A 17,889-nucleotide genomic window follows, 5' to 3' on the forward strand; every position below is an offset into this window, starting at 1 on the left:
TGCAGAGATTCCTATAGAAAGGAAGTGGCAAAATTGCATGTAAGATTATTTACAGCAAACTAATGCAAAAAATGAACATTGGCCACATACTTGTCTGTGACTTTACTCAGTGAACATGTATTACCCTGTGACTTTCATGGTCAATCACATCTAAACATAATATATGAGTTTCAGAACACATGTAGGGAGCAGATTGGAATTGAGTATAAAGATATATATGCTGTTGTGTTTAAGCCCATAATAAAACTTATTGAATACTGATGAAAAATAGATGCATTTAAAGGAAATTCTGATCTGCTCCTGTTTAATCTTCGAAAGAAAAAAGCAAATTCGCTTATGAGTTCTCTGTAATGGTTTATTCTTTAAGACAGAACAATGGAGGCTTGGTATGAAACTCACTGGAATTAATAAAAAGACCCCCATTTTATGCCCTAAGTTTGTAGCCTACACAGAAGTCTGTTGTGGCAGCTGCCACCTTTACTAACACACCAGGGTTGGGACCAGGTTCCTCTAGGGCTCCAGCAGTAACGGCTCTTAAGTCTGGCTGAAACAGTCTGATATTCCCTGTGGATGAGGCACAGAGGTGGACCTGTAACACGCACTCACCTGTGCGTTACGTCAGTAAGTCTAGTATGCGCCGTTCCAGTTGTAGCTCTTGTAAATTAAATAGAGAAATAAGCTGCTTTTTTGCTTCATGCCACTGCTGAAATATGATCCAAGGCTCAGGTATATTCCAGCTGTGATCTTGCTCCTTAGTTATGAACATACATTTATGTTCTCAAGACATTAGAGCTCCTTCTACACAGGCAAAAATTGTAAAAACAAAATGAACAACGTTCTCTGTGTACAGTAGAGTTATTTAAAGTGCCTGAGGGTTTGAACATAAGCAGACACTGTGTTCGCATACAATATAAGCAAGACTTCTGGGGTTTGGCATTTAAAATGACAATTAAAAATGCAGCAGGCATGTTTCAGGAACTTTATGGGATGCCATAAACATCCAGAAAGGGATTCCAAACAAAAGTAAAGATTCACAGGAAGGATTGTTTTCTTCTTTTTGTGTCCTACCTTGGTTTTTAATGTGATGTGTTGTGGCACACAACAAAACAAATGAAACAAAAGCAAAGGGCAGAAGGTGTCTTGCTCATTGGAAGCTACTGTATGACAGAAAATGCTCCTTTGGGAGTCAGATTTTACTGTCTGTACTGCTCTGTTCAGGTAATTGTTTCAGCTTCCTGCTCAAGATTTTTCTAAAAAAAAAGAAAAGTAAAAAAAAAAAAAAAAAAAAGAGAAAGAACCCCAAACAAGTCTGGAAGGTGAAAAACACTTTCCTTCCTCAACACAGAAACGGACACAATAGACTCAGAGTCTCTCCCTGGCACAATTTTGTGTACCATGACACTACCTGAATCTTCTGAGATATATTTACCACAGGAATGGAGCTACTGCATAGTCGGTCATCTGTTCCCACTGTAGCCTCCTGACACCATGCCATGGATTATGAAATTGTATATTGTATCGTGTACCTTTAAGCAACATAGTGTTTACAAATATATAAGGCACCTCTTGTTTTGAATGTTTTAGGCATTAAGCTAAGGTGAGAAGAAGAACCTGAATCTCAAGTTAAGGATGTAATTACAAGGCCTTTCTTCCTCAATACTTTTTTTCATGCCATTTGTAAATCTTTGACAACAAGAGTTCCTCAGATTTATTTTTTTTTTTTCTTGTACCTTAATTTCTCCTTTATCAGCTCCTAAATCTCCAGAATGCTTTGGAATGGTGTAATGACATTGAGTGGAATTTCCTCTAGGATGGTCAGCTCTTTCCTAGCCTTAAGATGGGAGACAGATTGCAATTTGTTTTTAGATAGTTCCGAAATCCGTCTGTTCTCTTTATGACACTTTAGCAATGTGTTTTGTTCTGTGCGTGTGTTGAAACCACACAGCCATCAACTGACCCACCTTATGATGCTCAGGCAAAACAAATTCCATCCCAGCTTACCTGAGTTTCTCTCAGTCCTCTCCTTACCATAGGAGTCATGCATGGCTCTTTTTTTTTTTTTTTTTTTTTTATTCCCTCATCTCTCACTTCTTCATTCTGTCAAAAATGTGAAGTCGTGTACAGTTTTGGGAGTATTTTCAGGAAATTTACCTTCTTCCTTCATGCAGAGATGAAGGAACAGTCTTTTCTTTCTTGTCACTGGACATCAGCATTGGGATTGATTTTCAGGAGTCAAGGCAAAGTGAGAACTGGGTTCCTACCACCCCTAAGTTAAGCAACGCTCTGCATTAGTGATCCAGTGTCTCAATCAGGGCAGGAAGAAGTAAGGAAACTGTTTGCTTTATCCTCACTACCAATCCACAGGCTGGAAACATGATATTGCCAGAAAAGAGGGAGACAGAAACTATCTCAGGGTTACATTTGTTTCTTGTGGCTGTGCATTTGCTTTGTTTAGTTTTCCTTTCCCGTCCCCCTTACCACAATTCAAGACTATGTAGGAGCTCTTTTCTCTCCCCTTTACCTGTATTTATTTCCTTTAATTCAATGATAATTTTGCAATCTGATGGATTCAGAAGAAATCCCACTCTCCCTTTCTACCTTGTTAGTTGTAGCCTCTTGTTCCTGGCCCTGCCACGGTTGCAATTCCGTGCTGTGAAACAAAATTCAAAGGTCCTTTTTGTTTATTTGCTTTTTACCTTGCAGTCCTTCCCTTTCCCTTGCTTTCCTGCTCAGTATAGCCCCAGCAGCTCTTTTCCCATCAGGCACATTCCCCAGGTCTCCTACTGAAATCTTTACCTCCCTCAAACACAACCTTGGGCTGGATCTCACCCCTCGTGCAGATGCTCATCACAGAACAAAGTTCAAGTCCATTTAAAAGCTATTTCAGGGGGTTAAGGGGACATTAGATAAGGTGCAATTTTAACATTCTTCCCCTGCAGGATAAATTTGATGTTAATTGTAGTGGAGCTGCTGTGGTGGATAGTCTTTCTAGCTATGAGTGATCTTGTGTGCTTATTCCTTTGCAATAGCTATGTGACTTCTGCATTTATACAATCAGCCTGAAACTGTCTTGATGAAATAAGGTTTGTAATTGCTGCTATCACAAAAATCATAATGGGAAAGCAGTTGCAGTACGTCTCCAGAATAGTGTCTCCAACTCCTGTATACCTTGTTGAACACTGCAGATAGCTTCTCCGATGATGGAGAAGTGGAGATCCTCTGAACGTGAGAGATTTGAATAATCTCTTTCACCTGTCCAGCAACACAGAATTATTCCTTGCCTTTTGTTTGCTCGTGCTTTGCCCAGGGTAGTCATGGCTGACAAAACTTCAGCTGTTTGGGCAGGTGTATCAACAAGCTACTGCGCTTCAGTCTTAGGAAATTTATCTTGCTGTTCAAAACAGTTCCTCACACTCCTTGACGTTTACTCCTATGGGTATTTGTAGGCTGTTATGTCTGCCCTTACTTGTTGTTTAACCTAGCAATAAGCATTTAGCTCTGTCCTCATAAATCATTTCCCCTCAGCTCTTTAGCTGCCTGTGCTCCTAAATATGAAAAACCCAGGCTAAGCCTACCCTTTCAGTGACTACTCCCCACAGAATTTTATTGGTGGCACAAAATCATTGCTCAAGCCATGATTTCATTCCTGCTTATTGCATGATCCTTTGCTGATTATACTGACCTAAGGATCTGTATCAGCAGCTCTCTGGACTTCTTTCCCATGTCCTCCCACATTCTCTTAAGACTTGTTCTACCTCTTCCCCCAACTTTAAAATTACTTATTCAGGTCCCTGCCCCTTCTCCTCAAGAGCCCATTTTCTGGGAGCAGCGGCGGCTGCAGGGAGTGTCCCTGCTGCCTGTGTTCCCACTTCCTTCATCCCTCACTCTTTGCTGAAGGACTTCTCCGCAGCCAGAAGCTGGTTCCCAGGGGCAGCTGGAAGGTGGGCTTCCACAGCACGTCTCCCGGGATCAGCGTCTGGTGGGTGCAGCTCCCTGGAGCAGGGTTAGGAAGAGTGACTGGCTGGATTCAAACCTCCTCTGCCCAGATCTGTGGCGGGAGCTGGTGGGCAGGGAGCTGGGCCACACGCTTACCAGCCAGCTGGGAGAGCATGGGAAAAAGCTTGCGTTTTCCCCTCTCCTGTGGGCACCTGTCTGCATTTTCAGAGAGACTTGTCTGGACTTAACACGTATGAATTTCAGGAGCTTTGTGGTGAGGCCAGAATGTGCTGTTGATTAAGGCATCTTTGAAGGTATCCAGATCTTAAAACAAATTAATTGCCACAAAATATCACCAGGAAGAATTCAGGAGAACCCTGAAAAAGGTGCATTTATTCAGTTTATGAGGACGCTTACAGTAACTACAGCAAGGACTGAAAATAATTAAAAGTTGTATCATGCACAGGAATTGCTTCAGGACACAAATCAGGCTTTGACTTTTAGGGAGAGAAAAGAAACTTCTTGTGGGCAGATTTGCCCATAGCTGCCTATTGCAAACTTCCTTTTACTTTTTTGTTAACTTAGTGTTTACAACCACAGATACAAAAAGGACCAGAGGGCTCTCTAATCTGGCATAGGATGTCACCTCAACAGCACAGGGTATCCTAACATCACGTGTGAAGTAGAGTGTTCTCTTTGTAGCTGGTGAAAATTCGGAAATTGCAAAATGATCATGAAAGCAAGAGATGGGATGTAACGGAAGATACTTATTTTCCTAAAAACTCAAAAAATTGAGATGAGCCTCAAGTCTATGCTGCATTTCTTTCCTACTTGCACATTCATTTTAACTCCTCTGCTCTCATCTCATTTGTTAGGATGTTAAATCTGACTGATTACTGCAAGTGCGTTTTCTTTCAGGACCCTTTCATCTCCACACTGGAAGACTCGTCCATTTGCCTTGCAGCAGCAGAAGAATTTGGTTTTAAATTTGGGATGACTTGTTCAAAAGAATTCTGAACATTTATTTTGATTTTTCTGAAGACTGAATTGTCTTCTGACATGAGGACGAGGGTCATATATGAGCATGAATTAAGTTAAATTGTATATGAGAAGTTTGGTCTTATTTATTGGCTTTGTACAGTTATTCTACCTGTCATTATCCTTACATAAACATTAAAATCATACAATCATTACATTTTCTCCTCTAAAATAAAGGAGATTCTTATGAGAAACAGCTCTGCATGTTTTGTTTCTATATAAATGTAAACATGCACTTTTTTATTTTGTTGAATAATTCCTTTAGCCATATTTTCCCCCCTCTGTTTACATCTTTCAGGCACAAGGCAAGCACAGAAGAAGAAGTAGTAAGTGCAACCAGAAAATAGAAAAATTTGGTTCCTCCCTCAGATCTCCAAAATCATGGAAGTGTTGCGTGTCTGTTTAAGCTGTTGTAGAAAACATCAATTTGTATCAGGGTTTTCAAAACCATGGCATCATTTTCTGAAATGTTATTTTCTAGGTCCCAAAATGAGAAAGAAGAGATGCAATAATCCACTTGGAAGGGAGAGCCTTTAATTTCTGCCTGGTTAATAGTTCAGTAAAAGTTTAGCTATGTAAATACTGATTCACCAGGAAAGGTCAGTCATGCCATGCTTTCTTATACTCTGTTACTAGCTTTCATGTTCTTTTTCTGGGCCTTTCTCACCAGGTCCATGAAGTCTGCCCTCTTTCAGTGGCTTCTCATATTCCATCATTACGTACCGATCACGCTAGAATGATGGAAATATATGCATTAAGTATTGCGGCAGCCCTGACACTTGTTGCACATTCGTCAGACTAAATCAGAAACAAAGCCGAAATCCCTTCTGAAAATGAGGTTGGAAGTTTTAAATGAACCAGAGGAGATCTCACTGGAATTACCCATATTAGCACCGTCCTCTCTTCTTTAAAAAGCATGAAGACTGAAGCAGTCTGTCTGATAGAAACAGGTTCTGCACTAGTATTGCGTAAACAAATATGGAAACACTGCAGTTTAAGAACAGGCTAGGATCTGCAAAAATGTACTGTAATCCCTCTGACCTCCTCATGAGATGTGAGCATACTATAGGGAGAAATGTGGGACCAAGCTCATAACCTTTGTGATGGCTGTGTGAAACAGTTCCAGCTTTCTCTGCTGCGAAAACATGAAGGTTGATCCTGTGAATTGCTGAATGGCCTCATGGCCACTGACTCAGGGCAGCATATATAGGTTGGGTAAGCAAAAGCTAATTATCGCCCATAAAACATCTCTCCTCTTGAATCTGGATGGGCCATTTTGTCCCATGACTAATTGCGTGTCTCTTCACTTGCATTTGATCCAGCCTCCACAGAAGGTAGTAAGAGTTAATTTTCTGATTTTCCTGGGAAAGGAATTGGCCCCTGACTTTAGCAAGTTAGTTTTGCTGAGCAGACTGGTGTACGAGGTGTTGCTTAATGCCACAGTCAGAGCAGGAATTCTGCAAGAGTCACAGGCTGATGACAATTGCCTCCATCCCACTCAGGAGAAGACAACTGGCAGACAGAGCAGAGTGGGCCAACCCATCCCCTCTAACAAGCAGAAACACAAATTTCTGTGGCTTACTCTGCAAATACCTTCCCCTCAGAGATTGTGAGTTTAGAGCACCAAGAGTTGAGAGAAGTCTAAGAGGGTTTCTGTCTACTTCCCAGACTATTTCTAAGCAAAAAGAAGCAATTTTGAATTCAGCCGATTTGAACATAAAATAGAATACATTTAAAAAGCCATGACATTTTTGGAGTGGGGATGCATTTAGAAAACTTCAATTTTTTTTTAAAAAGTGTTTATACTGTGAGTTGTGGACACAAAAGGATTACTACTGCATACCTGTAGGTGAAAAAGGAACCATGTGCCTGAACCTGAATGTCAAACGTGGCTTTAATCTGCTTCACAGTTTGTTTTGTTTTGTTTTTCTCTGTTTCATTTCCCTTTGCGGCATTAAGCTCTGACCCTGAAAAGTGAGGAAGTGAAGGAAATGGAAGAGTGAAATCTGGGGACCCTGACGCTAAAAAGCCAAGGGAACCACGGGGCAGTCTGTCTGGTTGTAAGATTGAAATGTAAGTGGACTCCTCAAATTAATTACTTTGGAACCTACTTACTTATGTATGTGGAGTCCCTTAAGCATAAATCTTACATTATGTCACCGAGATGGCATTTGGGCTTGATTTATGTTGGCACAAAACTAGCTATAAACTGCACATGTGTGCCCATAGTAGCCCTTTTTCAAACAGAGCATGTTTATAGAAACAGGAAACATGGCTGCAGCAGGAGTGCACCGAGCCTCTGCTGTGTCAACAGCATCACAAATACGGGTATCCAGGATCTGCACGCTGCATTCATTTTCCATGTATTTCAACTCAGTCAGTAACCTGGAACACCATTACCAGAGATTAGTGGTTGGTTGATGGAGCAAAAATGACTTATTAGGTGAAATTTACTCCATTAAAGACGTGTATCTGAACAAGAGCCACAATCCATATTTTAATCTTTTTCTTTCATACTGTACCTAATCTGTGGCTGGTATTTCATGGTGATAATCTCTCTCTTTTTTTCCCCCTTGGAGAATGAGGACATACTATATTAATCATATCTGATTCCGTAGACACATCAGATATCTGTAAAAAGGTATGTGCTTTCCTGTCTGAAAGCCTTCAGGTCACATTCAGGGAAGTGTAAACTCTTCACTGTTCTTTATAGTACATTAGAAACAGTTAAATATCTGTAAGCACTGTTCAAGATTTCTTTTAGGAGATAGAAAGACAGACGTAAATGAAGATCAAAAAGAGCAGAGCATTTCTGGTGACTGAGAAAACCATATTCTTTGGTTCCTCAGGTGCATTTATTTGCATATTCAGTCTTCAACCCGTTTGAGGTGCGAGGCGCTATAAATAGGCACAAATAACCTTCTCCGTGATCCACGTGGATCTGCTGTGCCTGTAGTGAAAAAAGAGTTTTTTTATGGATCAAGAATGCAGCATCTCTCGAACATCTTCTCTGTGACAGTGATGAAACCCTTCCCAGAAGGGGAGAGATGGAGGTGAAACGAGCCATGGGGGCCCTATCTCGTCCATCTGTGTTGACCTAAAGGCAAACTAAATGAGCTGCACACAGTAGGAGTTCCCTTTCGCAACATCCCTTTCTTCAGACTTGAAAGAAGTCTGTAACAGAGACAGTGTTGTTGTGTACACAGAACAGTCTCTGAGTTTCTAAGGAGAACCAACGATGCAGGAGGAATCCTTTTTTTCATGTGGTGCATGCCCTCCTCTTTCTCTCCCTCAGATGGGAGAATCCTTATGTTGGTGTTTAAACAATCCAGGAGATTTTTTCAGGGCACATCTTATATTTGGAGTTGGAAGAAAAAGATCTTCGTGTTGTCTTGGAGAGAGAGGAAATGCATATATATCCTAAAGCCCAACTTCTCAGTAAGAAATACAGTTTGTCAGTGAAGATTAGCTTGAAATAGGAACTAGTACCAAAGTCTCTTAAATGGAAATACTCTACCTCTTGCACCTCTAGAGCTGACAGAAGGTGTAAACATTGTTCATAGGAGCATGCCCTTAGCACAGTAAGCTATAGTGTTAACCAGGTAACTCGGGGAGTTTGGTCTATTCTCAGGTCTCTACTGAAAAAAAGCAGTAACTGCGTGTTGCAGTTCTTGCTCGGTCGATATAGGTAATCTCAGAGACAATGTGAGTTGGCTATAGGAGTAAGGACTATTGTATTACTCACTGAAGACTTACACTCCCTTTGGAAATGGGATAGGAATATGTTTCTTGTCTGGGAAATACAGTTCCCACATCAAGTGTCTTAGGACTTTCTTATTTACTGATTGCAAGTCAGATAAATTTGTCAAAACATTTGTAACCTACAGCATGAAAAGCAGAGCCAAGCAACCTGTCCTTGGTGTTCTAGTGCATGAAATATTTCAAGACTGATTGCTGAATGTAGCCCTCGATGTCCTGGCATGGTCACTGTTGCTAGAGGATCACAGGCACTAGAGACAGTAGTCGCAATGCTCTGTTGGGTTTGGGCTGCAACATCTTTTTACCCCTTTTATTGGAAAATTGCTTGCAGGTAAATGCTTAGTTGGAATTACCCTCCTTTGCTGTTTAGCGTAGGGGGATACTGTTGTGTTTGGGACAATATTAGAACAAAATAACAGGCACACTTATCAGAAGGATTGGGAAACAGATACTGTAGTGCTGAGTGGGTGTCACGGGGGAGGGTTTTTTAACTTCCCTGGATTAGTGCCCAGCACAGGAGTAGCTGGTAGGAAAAATCATGTCTGCAGAGAATTGCATGTTGGGTCTCTGTGGGTGTGAGTTGAGGATGCCCCACAGAAGCCTGTAATCCCATCTCTGCTTTCAAGAATAGCAGGCACAGGCAGCACAGCCTTCAGGAACTCTCTGATGGAAAACAGGGCTGCGTAGGCTGCCTTGTCAGAGCAGTGTCCACGCAGCAGTGCGGCCTTCAGATGCAGAAAGATCTGTTTATTAGAAATGAAAACATTTCTTTTTAACAGGTGAGAAATAGAATGTTTCCAAAATTCTGCAATGTGTTCTGACAGTTTGAAAGAAACGTTTCCCTTCAAATTCATTGAAGTGCTGGTGTCTGTTACTGCTCGCTGTTCCTGTCTCTCAGAGATCCACTGCTTCTGAAGGACTTACGTCAGTACAGTTTATTTGGATGAATGAGAGTTGCTGGCTCTAGCATTCAGTTTGTGATGCGTGTAGAGACTCCGAAAGTTGGGAGGCCTCTGAAAGTGCACATTAGAAGGTTGCTGGAGACCAAATGACTTATTTTTGTGCCTTAACTTTCATCTGAAATACAGCTCATGGTGTTGTAATGTCCATGTATTTGTGTGGTGGGAGTGTGGTTTTAACACTAAGCTTTATTATAACCCCTAACAAATTCTCATATGTTATAATCTTTATACATACAAACTTTTTTTCTTTTCCCCTGTGTGTACTTGAAATGAATTTACGTGATAAATGTAGAGCAATCAGAACAGGATATGAAACAGGAACCTCTGGAGTGAGCGTGAATGGGACACATGTAATAGCCTTCAAAAGCACACGCTGCTTGCTGACGTTGGTCAGTAAGGGAATGGCCTGGAATCCCAGCCCGAGCAGATGTGTTGCAACAGGCAGAGGAAGAGATCACTCTTACTGTCGCTTGATGGCTTCTCCTGAAAATTTGAGGCTATGCCAGCTGCTGCTCCGACCGCCAGCTTTCGTCTCTTGTTCCAGACTGGATCTGGAACGAAGCGTCTCTTCCCAGCCACCATGTGTTCACGTTTTGGTATCTGTGAAGCAGAGACTTGATATGAACCTGGACGGGGGAGCAGCAGCTTCTTATAACTGGACCTTGCCTCTATTTGCATAAGGATTACCCAGAGGAGGAAAAAAGTGGTTATGCTCTTTTTGTACATAAAGTGTAGAAACTGAAGAGATTCACGCTGAGATTTGCCAGCTGTGTTGGTCCCGGATGCTCACAGGCCACACTGCAAGTTTGCCTCAGAGCATCTCGCGCTACAATTCAGCTCCAGCCTCTGGTCCTGCATTCCTCCCTTTCCCCCTGCCCTCCCACAGATCCCTCCATCTCCCTTATCTCTGATACCCCTCATCTGACCCCTCTGTTCCTGGTTTCAGAGTGTCTCCTCCAGAAGCTGCACCAATTGACAGATCTGTCAAGAGATGAAGGAAGGGAACCAGGGGTTATCTGAGTGTGCAGGTTATCTAAGGGGTTGTTCTCAAGAAACAGTATCTGTAAGCAGTACAAGTTATCCCAAGCTGGAGACAAGTAAAGGCTGGGCTGGTGAGTTCACCAGAGCCAGCTGTCTTGTGGATACGGGTGAAAGATGAGAAATCTGAAAAGAGTGGCAGAGTCGCCCTGAAGCCAGAAAGAGGTGCCTGTGAATGAGAAACATGTAACAAAAGTTTTTTTTTTTTTTTTTTTTTTTTTTAGGTATGTATTTGGGGGACTTTGAATTAGTTTCCTCAGTAAGGAAGGGCTTCCTGGAATTCTTTGACTAGTTTTATACCCAGAACAGAATTATTTGGCATTGGATTCAATATACACATGGGATTTGACTTTGCAGTAAGACTGCCCAGTGACAAACCCCCTCCAAAATATAATCTGCAAAGTTTTCCTCAGATGCAAACCCTGTGTCTGCTTCCAAGTTGGAGTCCTGCTTGCTCATTCCTGGGCTGGGTTTGTCAAAACTTCACAACATTTAGTCTTGCTTTTCCTTGCAGTGCTGAGTCACTCTCGGATTTGAGTGAGAATTAAAATGTTTGTTACTGTAAATTTTGCTAGCCTCTCTCTGAAATCCAAGTGAAAAAACCTGCAATGTCAGTTTGCTCAAAAATGAGTTTTTAGAAGAATTTTTATCCTCAGTACTTTTATACGTAACACTTGTACTTACTTTGTTTTCTCTGTCACTTGTGGTCTCTTTTAATTACACCATGAGAGTCTGAACTGTGGCAGGATCAGACACAGAAAAAGCATGACCAAAGGAAAACAGAAGTTCTATTGGCTTTAAATAGATTTTTCAACGCAAGAGGTGGCTCTTCCAAAAAGGCAACACGACATCCTTCTGTCTGCTAAGTTTTCTCTCAGTCCTGTAACAGACTGTAGGATTTTTACGTCAGCTTGAGCTCTTTTTGGCTGTTCATAATGCACTGTTTGGGGTGTGTAGAGAACACTGGTCCCTAATAGCTCTTTAGAGACTTAAGGTTTTAGCTCTGTACTTCTTTATTTCCATCCCTGCTCATCCTGGTCAGGCAGGAAGCACATAAAAGGTGATGGGAATAGATCCATACCCATGAAAGTTGGATGGCAGCGCAGATGCCTAATGCAAAAGGTGCTCACCTTAGGCAGGTGTAGCTTCTGTCCGCTGAAATCCCGGAGGCACATGCAGCTACCTGAGAGCTGACTCTGGGGGATGCGCTGGGCAGCTCTGAATAGAACACAGCAATCACAGTTGAGCCAACAAGCTACACAGCTCCAGTGCTGGCAGAGCTGTAGGTCCATGGCCGGAGCAGAAAGCAAGACACACTAGTGCATATAGTGACTGGTGGGGTACGTATGCGCCGCGGAGTTTTTGCCAAGATATTGCACAAATACGACTGAGGCCGTAATTTTCAGGATTATGCTCGTGCACACAGAGGAGAATTCAGTTTTCAGAATTGGGTACTGGTAATGAAACATAAGCCAGAAAGAACACTGTTGGGTTTTCTGATGTCAGTGTGAGCTGACAGAGTCGGTAATAAGAAAAATTATCCTTCAATTATAGGCTAAACAAGTTTAAAAGAAGTCACTGAGACATAGTTGGTGTGGAGCCCCATATTGCTATTATTGTATTTGCCTCTCAGAATGAAGACATGCTTAAAAGTCCATAAGCTGTTCCCTCTCCTTCTCCCTCCTCTGTTGAAAAATTAGTCTCTTTGTCACATGTAAGAGCTGTACAAGTAACAGGAACAAAACATGTAGGTGTTCTGAATAAAGTCATTAAACAACATGCTCTTTGTTAAGCACATCAAGTTCTGGACAAATTCATACTGTAGCTTTTTGTTTCATGTGCTCAGGTGATAAAGAATACTGCAGAACTTTCATCAGTAAAAATTTTATTTCTTGACTTGAATCAAATTGTGATTCAGAATGAAAATGGCACTGAGACATGGGCTATAGTGTGACTATATGACCACTGTTTCCAATCGCAGTAATTAGAAGGGCTTTTTGTTGGTGATGCATGAGCACAGATAATTCACTTTCATCAGAAAAGACAGTAGTTGATAAGCCGTGAGTTGAAAAATGTTGCATTTAGTGATTCTTCATAGAAAGGGTACTATTAATGACATAGAAGCGTTTCATGGTAAGAAGTCTTTCCCCTCAAGATGTTAAAATGGAATGGAAAAACACTTTTTAAATTTTTACATTTTTTTTCTTCTAGATAATATTTCTGACTTCTTTCTGAATCTTCTGTGATCTCTGATATGCTAATGGTATCATGTAATGATATGATATAACAATGATGAATGATAATGATTAAATATTAAATGTTATATATTAATGTATAGAACATGGCACTGGTTTGGGCTGTGGTAGTTGCCATCAACACATATGTCCAGGAGGAAGCCTCCAGCCTTTCGTCACTGTTTATAAACCAGGGAAGTTTGGAAACTTCTGGTTTTGGGGTTGAAGGCACCCACTAACATTGTACTTTATATGCACTCCCACTCGGGTTTGAGTCTACCTACCTTCTCTGTAGAGTTTTTAAAATGCCATTACTCCGAATGAGTCATTGCCCAAGTAAGGAGGGAGGAATTCAAATCAGATGGGGAGCAAAGCTTTCTCCACTGGGAATAGGAGGAGATAGGGCTTCTGGCGATGAGAGGAGTCGGGGAGGAAAGGAAACCACTCATGGGGAGAGTGGGGTTCTGCGCTCTGGAAAGATATGGACGTAGTTAAGTGGGACCAGGATGTGAGAGCAACAGACATTAGAGGTGGGGAAAAGGAAAATGGATGTTCATCAAGCCCTAGCCATGGGAAGAAAATGGAGGACAATACAGTGATGGGGGAAAAAAAAAAAGCCTGGCTTTTTTCCATGAGGATACTCAGCTTGCCTATTTGAGGTAACACTTGTTTTTCTGGTTCATTCCAAACCTGATATCCCTGTCTGGAAGGGATGATGCACTTCTGTCCATATCCATGCAGGGCCACAGCAGTGGTGCTAGCAGTGCCGTCACCTCCGTGAGTTGCCAGACAGCCTTTTAGTTCCCGGCAGGAAATGGGAACCAGCACCCCTCTGCGTGCGCTTTGACTGCACCGACTGTAAAGCTGAGAAGCCCAGAGCAGGAGGTGGGAGAGATCTGCCAGAGGAAAGGAAGGATCAGGAGATAGTATCTCTGCTTGTATAGTTGGTTGAGGGTGGTTTTCTTATAGTGCTACCTATTTTTAATGGATACTTTGCTATATCCCTTTTGGTGTGAACTGAGCTGTGCCTCCTATTGCTTGCCTTCACTACAGCTTGATTACAAGATGCAGTTTTGACCCCATCATGTTTTGGATTTGCTCCTGCCTTGCTTATCATTCTAAGTGAGGGTTACTAGAGAGGGACAGCCGGGTACTGGCCACCACTGCGAATTCTATCTTGACATGATCCAAGGCTCTAGGGATAAAATGATCTATCTCTTATTTTAGCATGTAAGCACTACCACACTAACCTATATCAAGTAGCCACAAATCTGAGATAGGCTTTTGCAAGATGTTCCTAAGATGCTTTTAAAAAACATTCATTTAGAGTGCTCCCCATTTGCCTTCTTGCTTGCAAGTCTTGAGAATACAGATGGGTCACACTTTAAGGCTTCTTCATGCAACCAACTTTGAGACATTTTTTTTAGGCATAATTATATCACAGGAACTGGATCTTGTTCAACTTGCAGAGTAAATCACAACAGTTAGAAGGACTGTACCGGATTGAAAAAGTCCAGAGAGGAAGTATCACACATTTGTAAAATGCCTCACTTGCACTAGTTGCTATTTATTTATATATTTACGTGTTAATTTATTGCAAAGGTAGTGCAGAATTGCAAGCTGTTTTGTTTAGATAAAACCAAGACATGTCCATCCCTAAAAGTGAGAGTGTGAAATCAGATAGATTCTGATTGCTGAATTTAGACAGATTTGCCATCTTTTAAGTACCACTGTTTTAGGAAGGACAAGGTTAATGTGGAAAATACCTGCTCTTCATTATGCAGTGAAACTGGAAGCCAGCCAAAATGTTGCGTAGTCTAGTCTTCTGGTCTGAAGTGTGTCTTCTCCTGTCTCTGGAGCAGAGGGAGCACTGACCAACCTGTCCACACTCTTTGGATACTGAGGAACTCTTCACATCTCTGACTGTCCCTATTTCTTGATTTCTTTCCTTTCTGAGAAGATTCAGAATGCTTCCTGAGTATATTCTCTGTATTTTGAGATAACATGTGAAAAGGAAACTTCTTGATTTTTTTTTTTTTTTCTGTTAGTTGTTGTGGAAGCCTTTTCTTTTTTCCCTTCTCAAATTCACATGACTATCAGAAGTCGAGGAGCAGATAGGTAAGCACTAAAAACAAACGCAGAAGAGCGAGCCATCTGGTGTGTGGAGGAGGGCCGACTCCTACAGCTCTGATCTCAGCACTAACGTACAGCATCTGTGCAGGACTGGGGACGGCGGTAACAGGGATGTGCAGCACAGTTAGCCACATGAAGATCTGGCATCTAAACACCTTCCTTGGGGGACGAAGTGCCTGATGCCCAGGCAGCTTTCCAGAGCAGCCTAAGGAGCAGAATCAGTGCCAGGGCAGTGGGAAGGAGTCTGGGGGGACTCATCTCTGTTCCTTACTGGAAAGCATAATTCCTGGGCAAGTGGGGCTCTGCACTCACACTGTGTTTTACGTGTTGTGTTTGTTCCCTGTAAAAAAAAGTGTCGTAACAAAAAAATCAGAAGTGGTTGCTCAGCCCAACTGAGTTTCAGCTTCCTTCCTCAACTAACCTTCTGGGCATGGCGTTCCCTAACGGGCTGAGGGGAGACACACACTCCTCACGGCCGCTCTCCTCAGAGCTTCTTCAGGCGGTGTCAATGCCAGGAAAAATGGGTTCCCGGTATTAGCCTTCTTGAAATCTGAAAGTCTTGTAGACAAACCAGCCCCAAACCCGTGTTGTCCCATGCTCTGCTTTGCTCTGCAATGGCACTGCCAACCCTGAGATGAACTTGCTAACTCTTCACACATCCATTGGGCAAAACCAGCTGAGCGTCCAAAAAATACTACATTTTTTGCTCTCAGTTTTGGGGTTGTATTCAGCCCTCACTCTAGAGACATTACTGAGAGAGACCTTTTCTTGATGGGAGTGAAACTGCTGATTTCTGAGGTTGGGATAAGATGAACTGTCATAGAGCCAGCAATAAAATAGTGAGTACACATCAAGCTGTTAGGCAGTGACACCCGACTTGGTATAAAGTCTTTTACCTGCTGTTTTACCTCCTCTTCTTAGTGAGACTAATGATATTACCTAAGGATACTTCTGAAGGCATATATTTACAGCAAGCTTCAAAGACATAAATGGCTAGAGTTGCAAAGTATTATTATCCGCCACTTTGGAAAGATGCTCCAGGTTTCTGTGAGATTTAAAGCAAAGTAGAAAATTAGGCCATTTATTCTACAATTCACTGAAAAAATAAGTTTCTATAGAAACTACCACTTCAGAGGTATTTACATTTCTCTACTATGAAGCATCTTGAGAAAGAGCATTCCCATAAATAGCAAATAGAAGTTGTTACATTTGGTATAATAAGATAATATTTACAAAAGACTGTGTGTGTTCTAAGTATTATTATGGGGTTGCTGTATAAACCATGGATCCATTGAATATGTTGTGAGAGACTCAAATATCCCCATAGGAAAAATGAGATAGTGACGTGTAACAGTAATGTGTAAAAATTCCTTTGTGCCCTCCCTGGTGATGAATCTGCACTGAAACAGAAGATTGCATCTAATGTCTCTGGCAAAGCTGATTCTTTAAAAGATCATTTCTGAGTACGGTTACAAGAAAAACACCATCATTTATAGCTGTAGATGGGGTGCTGCCTGCATAGGCATGTCCTTGCAGTTAGAATTTGGATATTTGTTACTGGTACTTAGATTTGCAGTTTCTTTCAGCTCTCCAGTTGTAATGCATTGCATGAGTGTATCGCTCTATAGTTATCTATTAGTGAAAACAGTATGCATAGAATAAAGAAAAAATAAACAGCGTTTGCTGTATTTGCAGTGGTGATGAGAGAAATAGATTTGGAAAGGCTGATGAGCAGTGGATTGTGCACTGTATCTAACCCTACTTCCATCCTGTGTCCACGTTTTTCAAGGAACAGATTAAGCATTGCAAGAGCTTTAGTTCTTCATTTCTTGTACATAGGCCCACCATGATAAATGAGATTGCAACCCACAGGAAAAAACACCACCTGCCAGTGTCTGCAAGCTCAAGCTGAAGTTGATGATAGAGAACCTGGGCTGCCGCTGTTGCATACAGCGGAAACTCTCCCGAGGGGAGAAAGTCTGGAGCTGGTGTCATGTCCTTACTCATCATGCTCTTGGTCATGTAAATCGCAGTGATTAGAATATGAAAGAGGAAAGTTTGGTACTGGAGAAGGGGCCACCCTACCCATGTCCTGTCTGGAGGGGATTGGTCATCACAGATACCTAGGGAAAGAAGGTAAGAAACCGTGAATGTAGCTTTCCTTCCTGAGATGCCCTCCCAGCATCTGGCAGTCAGCCATTTTCAGGACTTGCTGGGCTGGAGGTTGCATCCAACCTGTTGGGTTTAGTAACCGTTGGTAGACCTGGGCCTCAGTGTGTGTGATCTTACCTTAAAGGTGCGTCAAAGGAATTACAGTCAAGCTGGAAATGGGAAGGTACTGAGTGCTGAGCACATCCACACTTCCTCAGGAAGGCAGATTCCCCTAGGTGTGTGCCTTTGAAAACACATCTAAAAGATTTCAGATTCCTGAACAGCATTGATGCTTTCTTTGTCAGTTGAATTCTTTGTAAAATGTTAAACAGAGCCTTTAATCAGTCCAGTAACAGTGGAAGTCTATGCTCCAAATGTAAATTAATGACTCTGTTGATAAATAATGGCTGAAGTGATTCTTGGTACCAAAATATCTTATGATGGCTGCTGCAGGTGCAGAAGTAAAAAAACACCGAGGTACTAGTAACATCTTTCCAAGGTAGTAGTTGAAGTCAATTAACTGGCAAATGCAACCCCCAAATAACAACCAATAAAAAAGGAGGGGCCGGGCTGCTGCTTCCTAAATCGGATTTGTTCTCTGACAAATGACTGAATTATAGGTCTTAATGACAATGAAT

The 17,889-nt window shown here is 41.8% G+C and overlaps 1 protein-coding gene across 6 annotated transcripts in view; it reads left to right on the forward strand.

The window, feature by feature from the left end:
- The window catches only part of FGGY (FGGY carbohydrate kinase domain containing), a 325,810-nt gene that overhangs the window by 87,845 nt on the left and 220,076 nt on the right, over positions 1-17,889 (forward strand). The gene's annotated exons all lie outside the window — the stretch shown is intronic.

Source organism: Tyto alba, unplaced genomic scaffold (genome assembly GCF_018691265.1).
Source record: "Tyto alba isolate M040663 unplaced genomic scaffold, T.alba_DEE_v4.0 Super-Scaffold_1000006, whole genome shotgun sequence".
In the NCBI taxonomy this organism is placed as follows: Eukaryota; Metazoa; Chordata; class Aves; order Strigiformes; family Tytonidae; genus Tyto; species Tyto alba.